Source organism: Chlorocebus sabaeus, chromosome X (genome assembly GCF_047675955.1).
Source record: "Chlorocebus sabaeus isolate Y175 chromosome X, mChlSab1.0.hap1, whole genome shotgun sequence".
NCBI classification, from domain to species: domain Eukaryota; kingdom Metazoa; phylum Chordata; class Mammalia; order Primates; family Cercopithecidae; genus Chlorocebus; species Chlorocebus sabaeus.
In genome coordinates this window covers 62,967,555-62,975,398 of record NC_132933.1, presented here as the reverse complement: position 1 = coordinate 62,975,398, position 7,844 = coordinate 62,967,555, and the positions used below count along the sequence as shown (strand labels likewise).

At 35.7% G+C, this 7,844-nt stretch overlaps 1 pseudogene; it reads right to left on the bottom strand.

Moving 5' to 3' along the window:
- Window positions 1–1,493: 1,493 nt before the first annotated feature.
- LOC103232307 (double-stranded RNA-binding protein Staufen homolog 2-like) lies at window positions 1,494–3,356 on the bottom strand (annotated as a pseudogene).
- Between the last annotated feature and the right edge of the window lie 4,488 nt (window positions 3,357–7,844).

Below are 7,844 nucleotides of genomic sequence, written 5' to 3'. Positions count from 1 at the left end.
TCCAAGTCTTCTTCCAGTTCTCAAGGGGGATGTTTCCAGCTTTTCACCATTCAGTATAATTTTGGCTGTGGGTTTGTCATAGACAGCTCTTATTATTTTGAAACATGTTTCTTCAATGCCTAGTCTGTTGCTGATTTTTATTATGAATAAATGTTTATGCAAAGTTTTTCATTTTTACAGTGATTTATTGTGTTTCTTAAAGTAGAACAAGAAAAACAAATTCTAAAATTATAACTTTAAATTAAGTGGTTAAAATTTCAGATGGCAGAGCCAATAATTGGTAACAGCTTCTTTAAGTTCATATTAATAGTCCAATTGAAAACACTAAAAACACTACCTGGCAATAGTTTGAAAGAATCAGAAGGGTTCCGTGAAGGGAAAAAAAATATCCAAACATGAAAAATACCTGCAAAACACAAGATTTTCCTTTTCATTTTATAATCTAAACTTGTAAAATTTGTATAAACACATGATCATTCTACACAATGCAGATCTTCTAGAGCATTTCCAAAGGATATTACAGTTTTTGGTCTTAAGGAGAAAAGACTAAGATGGAAAAGGAGATGAAAACAGTGAAATCTGAGGAAGCAATACATGCTTTACACACAAGCAAACTGTAGTTCATTCAGTCAAGTTAGCAATTACAGTTCAGTACATGATTTTTTTTTCTTTTTTCTTTTTATTTTATTTTTTTAAATTATACTCATGATTTTCAAGACAACTAAGAAATCAGGACACAGGTATTTCCCCTTCCTAAATTTAACAATTCTTTTAAAAGCTCTGATGTATCCATAAAGGAGTGTTGATTTTTGTGGATTTTTTTCCAAAAGGAAACAAAAGTTTTCATCCCTAAATTCACATACACAAGTTAAGTGAAACTATAAGGTAGTTTTAGACTACCCAGTGAAATAGAATTGTTGGTACCATTTGAGGCAGGTGCTACCCTCCTTAGTCAGTTCAAAACATGAGTCAGTAAAAGAAATACACATTGGTGTGCCTCAAACAACTATAAAGCATTTCAATATTCTTCAAATATCATGTTTAATTAACTCCTAAGGTAACAGACTTCTAGAATGTTGTGTCTTAATGGTGTACTTGAATCAATACTAGCAACAGAACGCAAAATTCAGAACTGCAATAAAAGCAAAATCGTCATTAAAAAAAACTCAATCCTTATGTAAAAAGTGGGAGAACTGAGTGTGAAATACTAACACCAAATGTCTGAAGGCATAATTTTTGTATGTGGAAGACAGAGTGAAGAGATAAATGCACCTAATCAAGACCAAATGGAAGACAGTGAAGAGTATGAAAAATGTTTAAAAAGGAAAAGGAAAAAGAAGAAGGAAAATGGAAAAGAGACAGTCAGCAAAAGAATTACTAGACAGATCAAAAATAAGAGAAAATGAGGCATGTCCTTATGGCTCTTTTTTTTGTCTGTCCTTTGTGTTCCTAAATAACTTAAAATGTACGTGGCATGTAGGCCACACTAGCAGGCAAGAATGAGCCTTGTCATGGATAGAGATGAAAGATCTGAGGCAAATGAATTGTTTTATTTTTTGTTTTTGCTTTTAATTCATACCTGAAAGCCTTGAATCCTTGCTAAATATTCCAGTTGTTTTGAAGGTTGTACTGGAGAACAAGGGCGAGTAGGAGAACTTCCTTTTAAACCTGTGGCTTCAGCTGTAGAAGATTTTCCATTCAGAAGGAGTTTCTTGGCAATTGTAGCTGAACTATTCGATGTGGGAGATATACTGAAAAAAGAACTTGAAGGTTGGTTCATATCTCTGGGTGACAAATAGCCTAGAATAGTGCCAGAGATTACTTTGTGGCGGCTGGCTTCCCTCTCTTGATAAACATCAGGAGACAGATGAAGAATTCCTTTTGGAGTATTATTTGTTGGTTCAGGAGACCCAGGCTTTGGATCACTCCATCCTTTGTTTTCCCCTGTTTTCGCAAGTTGATCCTGAAGATTAGTGGATGCTTTATAACCAAGTTGTAATAGCATTGGTTCTGCAGCTTTTTAAAATTTATTTTATTTATTTATTTATTTATTTTGCCTATCTTTTTATTAGGTCCTGTTCCTGTAGCAGCTTCAGTACCTACCTGCACATACATCACAAATTCTTGACATCGAGGCATTTCTCTTTCTGAAAGCAAAACATAATCTCGCTCCTTTTCCTTTCTGGCTTGTTGAATTTGCACCAGGCAGCTAATAGGGTTCATTCCTTGGCCATATTCTGGTCCGGCCTTTACTATTGTTTTGGGGTGTTTTTAAAAAAAATAGTTTTGGCTTTTCCACCACAGGAAGAGGTGGAAGTTTTTTAAGCTCCCGTAATATGGTGGTTGTAGCACACTTCTTGGAGAGAGTTTTGCTATTTCCCTCTCCTTCTGTAGAGAACTCTCCTACTGACAGTCGAGTAGCAAAGCTTTTCATATGTGGTGGTCCACTTTCTTTAATAACCTCAAAACTAACGGATATATTTCACTTCAGAGCAATTTCAAACACTAAGCTGATCTCAGACTTATCTGCATCTTTGTCATCATCCGTATCCTTTCCTGATTCACCATTCTGAAGCAATCTTTCTGGAATAGGTTCAATCTGCAGTGCTTGGAGGGCTTTCATTGCAGCATTGTGTCCAGCAGCTTGTCGAGTCTTTCCTTCCCCCCAAAATTCATTATTTCCTACAGTGAGCTGAACATAAAAGATCTTAGGCATTGGGCAATGATACCTCTGATGGTACATGCCCCGAAAGTTGTAATTAGCTCTATAACTTGGGAATGGCTTTGGATCTAATGGCCTGTAGATGGCAGGCTCTGCCCCTTTTCATAGCAAGCCCGTTCAGTTCCGCGGTGAGTGTTATACTGCCTGGGTTATTGTTAGCATTACTTTTGGGTGGCTTCTAAACCGGTTTGGGAAGGGTAGATTCAGCCAAAGCTTTATTAGAAACAGGCTGGTGAGCCTTCTTTATACTGCTGCCTTCAGATTCCCATGTCCGCTCACCAAGACTCAGTTGCACTGAGAACATCTTTGAATGAATCAGAAGTTTATACTGGTGTTGGACTCTATTGAAACGGGCTAACTCATTTACCAGACACATTGCAGTTTTCTCTTTTGGGTTGGCCAATTTTATCTTGGAGAGAAGCTGATTTATCTGAAGCATGTTAAGACAATATTGACCAAACTGCTATATCCCTTATGGCTCCAAAATCTTCTGAGACTTGGTCGAATTACTTTGTGTATCCTTGAGTTCTTCTTTTTCTGTCGTCGTCGTCGTCTTCTTCTTCTTCTTCTTCTTCTTCTTCTTCTTCTTCTTCTTCTTCTTCTTCTTCTTCTTCTTCTTCTTCTTCCTCTTCTTCTCCTTCTTCTTCTCTTCTCCTCCTCCTCCTCCTCCTCCTCCTCCTCCTCCTCCTCCTCCTCCTTCTTCTTCTTCTCCTCCTCCTCCTCCTCCTCCTCTTTAAAAAGTAAGCTAAAATCATCCTTGTGGTAGGCAGCCTCTCCACTCTGCCTCCCACCGGCCTGCGACCTAGCGCGGCCATTGTTTGCTACGCTGCTCCTGTAGTTTGGCCTGTAGTTTGTTTTGTTTGTTGTGTTTTTGCCAGGTTTTAGTTTCAGGGTGATACTGGCTTCACAGAATAAGTTAGGGAGATGTCCCTTATCCTCATCTTTTTAGAAGAGTTTCAATAGAATTGGTATCAGCTCTTCTTTGTACATCTAATATAAATCAGCAGTGAATCTTTCTAATGTGAGGCTTTTTCTGGTTGGTAGTTTTTTTTGTTTGTTTGTTTTGTTTATTTTTTTTTCTGTTTCAATCTCAGAACTTCATATTAGTCTGTTCAGGGTTTCAATTTCTTCCTGATTCAATATTAAGATGTTGTGTGTTTTGAGGAAGTTATCAATTTTCCCTGGATTTTCTCCTAGTTTTTGTGCATACAAGTGTCCATAATAGTCTCTGAGATTCTTTTGTATCTCTGTGGGATCCTTTGTAATATCACCTGTCTCATTTCTGATTGTGCTATTTGGATCCTCTCTCACTTTTTCTTTGTTGATCTGGCTAGTGGCGAATTGATCTTGTTTATCTTTTCAAAAAACCAACTTTTGTTTTGTTGATTATTATGTATATTGGGATCTCATTTTGGTCAGTTTGCTAGCAGGGGCGAATATGTGACTTATCCTTGGCAAATTCATGTGGGTCTACAGCAACCTCAATTCTTGCCTCCTCAGAAGAAAAAATTTGACTGAGGAGTACAAGGCAGAAAAAGAGACTGAGGCAAGTTTCAGAGCACGGCAGAAGTTTATTAAAAAGCTTTAGAGTAGGAAATAAAGGAAGTACACTTGGAAGAGACCCAAGTGGGCACCTTGGAGGTCAAGTGCCCTGTTTCACCTTGAACATTGGATTTTATGTGCTGACCTACTTCTGGCATCTTGCACCCCTTTCCTTTCATTCTTCCCTTAGGGTGACCTACCTGCATGTGTGGTGCCCTGGTTGCACTTGGGAAGTGAGTATGTGCAATGTATTTACCGGAATTGTATGCATGCTAACCTGAGGCTTTCTTCCCTTTTGCAGTATTATGCCCCTGGAAGGTCATACTGCACCATTTTGCCTCTTAATGCACATATTGAGCCCATTCACCCATTTCCTGAGATCTTATTGGAAGCTGCCAATTACCGATTTCAAGTGTTTTTATCTATTGAGAAACTGCCTCTTCCTGGTGTTGGCTGCAATCAATTGCCATTTTAGAGAGGCAATGTGACAACTGCCAAACCATCATCTGATGGTGGCCTGATCTTCCTACTGGCTGGGGGAGAGCCCTCTCCTGCGCTGCTCATGCCTGACTACCTACCTACTGTAACAAGTTCAGCTCACATTTTAGACATATCACTTCTTCTTCTAGCTTTGGGGTTAGTTTGTTCTTATTTTTCTAGTTCCTTCAAGTGTGAACTTTGATCATTAGTTTGAGATTTTTCCTAACTTTTTGAGGTAGGTATTTAGTGCCATAAACTTTCTTCTTAACACTGCTTTTGCTGCTTTATAGAGATTTTTATATGTTGTGTCTCTGTTTTTATTTATTTTAAAGATTATTTAATTTCTTCCTTACTTTCACTGTTTACCCAAATGTCATTCAGGAACTAGTTGTTTAATTATCATGTAATTGTGTGTTTTTAAGAGATATTCTTGGTATTAATTTCTGTTTTTATTCCAGTATGGTCTGAGATTATGGTTGGTATTATTTCTATTTTTTTTTGAATTAATTGAAACTTGGTTTATGACCAAGCATATGGTTGATCTTGAAGTATGTTTCATGTGCAGATGAGAAGAATGTATATCCTCTTGTTGATGGGCAGAGTATTCTGCAGATGTCTATTAGGTCCAACTGGTCAAGTGTTGGGTTTAAGTCCAAAATTTCTTCTTAGTTTTCTGCCTAGAAAATCTGTCCACTGCTGTCAGTGAGGTGTTGACGTTCCCCACTTGTTATTGTGTGTCTGTCTAAGTGTTTTCATAGGTCTAGAAGTACTTATCTTATGAATCTGGGTGCTCAAATGTTAGGTGCTTATATATTTAGGATAGTTAAGCCTTTTTGTTTATTAAAACCCCATATAATTATATAATGATGTTCTTTTGTCTTTTGTTACTGTTGTTAGTTTAAAATCTGTTTTATCTGACATAAGAGTAGTGACCCCTGCCCTTTTAAGTGTCCTATTCACACGGTAGATCTTTCTCCAACGCTTTACTTTGAGCCTATGGGTGTCATTTATGTGCAGGATGGGTCTCTTGAAGACGTTAGATGGATGTGTCTCTTTAAAAATCCAACTTGCAACTGTGTGTCTTTTAAATGGAGCACTTCAGTCATTTACATTCAATGTTCATATTGATATGTTAGTTAGGTTTTGACCCTATCCTGAAGTTGTTAGCTGCTTGCTTTCTAGTTTCAGTTGTGTAGTCGCTTTATATGATATTTCCCCCTCAGTGTCTCCAAGCATCTCCACAATTAACTCCAGGGTGTGGGAGAAGCAAAATGCTTTCCCTCAGCCTGGACTGCTCAAATTCCACAGTGGAAAGAGGAGTCACAGAGAGGTTCTTTGCCTCTCTCATGTACTGGGGCATAAATAGGCATCTAATAAATGTCATTGAATGGAGATTTCCAAGTCAGAAAGTCACAAAAAAGTATACTAACTCAGTGTTAAGTAAAATAAGAGAGAATCAGTAAACAATAGCTCTCTGCCCTGAGTTTATAAGACAAAATTTGAACAGAATTATTTCTACCACTTGGGAGTTATGATTAATATTGTTTAACATTTTCTAATGTTTACTCTCTTTGTCATTTCTCATCTTCTAGATTTATTGATTTTTTTTACTGTGTACCCCCACATTCAAATGTGCAAACATACACACATGCATGAACCATAAATATGTAAGCATGTATTTGCACACAAATATATTTTCTCTATTTCACTATTTATTTTATTAAAGCCTATTTTAAAATATTCCATCATATAATCCCAAATAACAGATGATATTATGTATGTGCAATTTAAGCTAATAATGAATAACTTTCATAGGATGATAAGAAAGTATAGAATGAAATTAAATTAATGTTTCAAAACTGAAATCTGGTGACATTTGATGCAAATTTACTTGTTTCCAGTGAACAGAAGAAAACGTTCAGTAATGAAAAATACAGTTTTATGCTACATAGCATAAAACTGTATCAAAAATAAGAACTGAAGAGTTTCAGCTGGTCAACTAGGACTCACCTTAAACCTCTGAACATGACAATTTTGCTTCAGGAAATATGGAGATGTTCTTATCTTAAAATCAAAAGCAATCACAGATTTCTATTACATTATAGTCCTTATTAATACAAACTAATGTGAGGAAATAAGCAAATTTGAGATAAGGTGTAAGGTTCAATTTTAGGAATACTGATATGTTTTATGAATAGTCTGACTTTTCACACTCCGTGGTTGAATATGAAGATAAGTATAAAACATTGAATAGGGACTTAAATTTATTTACTTATTTATAAGCCTGTGATAAATGCAATTAGTTTCACACAAGGTTTTTTTAACATATATATTTATATGTAAATACATAATCCATATATGTCATATATTATATTATATTATATATCATATATATTATATTATATAATAATTATTATTTTTGTATTTCAGATAAGAGAAAATTTATTATAAAATATTACCTTATGTACATTAACTTGTTTTCATTTTTCTCTGTTCCCATTTTTTTTTAGGTGATTTGCATTTGTTTGTATATTTTTTATTATTATTATACTTTAAGTTCTAGGGTACATGTGCACAACGTGCAGGTTTGTTACATATGTATACTTGTGCCATGTTGGTGTGCTGCACCCATCAACTTGTCAGCACCCATCAACTCGTCATTTACATCAGGTATAACTCCCAATGCCATCCCTCTCCCCTCCCTCCTCCCCATGATAGGCCCCGGTGTGTGATGTATTATATATATTATGTAATATATTATATATATTATATAATAATATATATTTTATATATATGATATGTAATATATTCCTTTTTTTTGCAAAGTGGAATGCCAGTTTAGTTTTCCAAACCCGTTGAGAATCACATTGGACCTCTTATAACAAGTGTGCAATTTCAAGTACCTCTGTATTTGTATTATAATAGCATTTTACTAAAAAGATTATGTATAGTCAACACCTAGCGTTGCTATTGTAGAGAAGAAAAGGTGCTTTGTCTTCCTTTCCCATTGCCATAACCATTATCAGGTCTATAGTTGATACCTTTATAGCAAAAGACAGATTAACAATGGAAAACGAAAGAAATTCATTATATGACACGG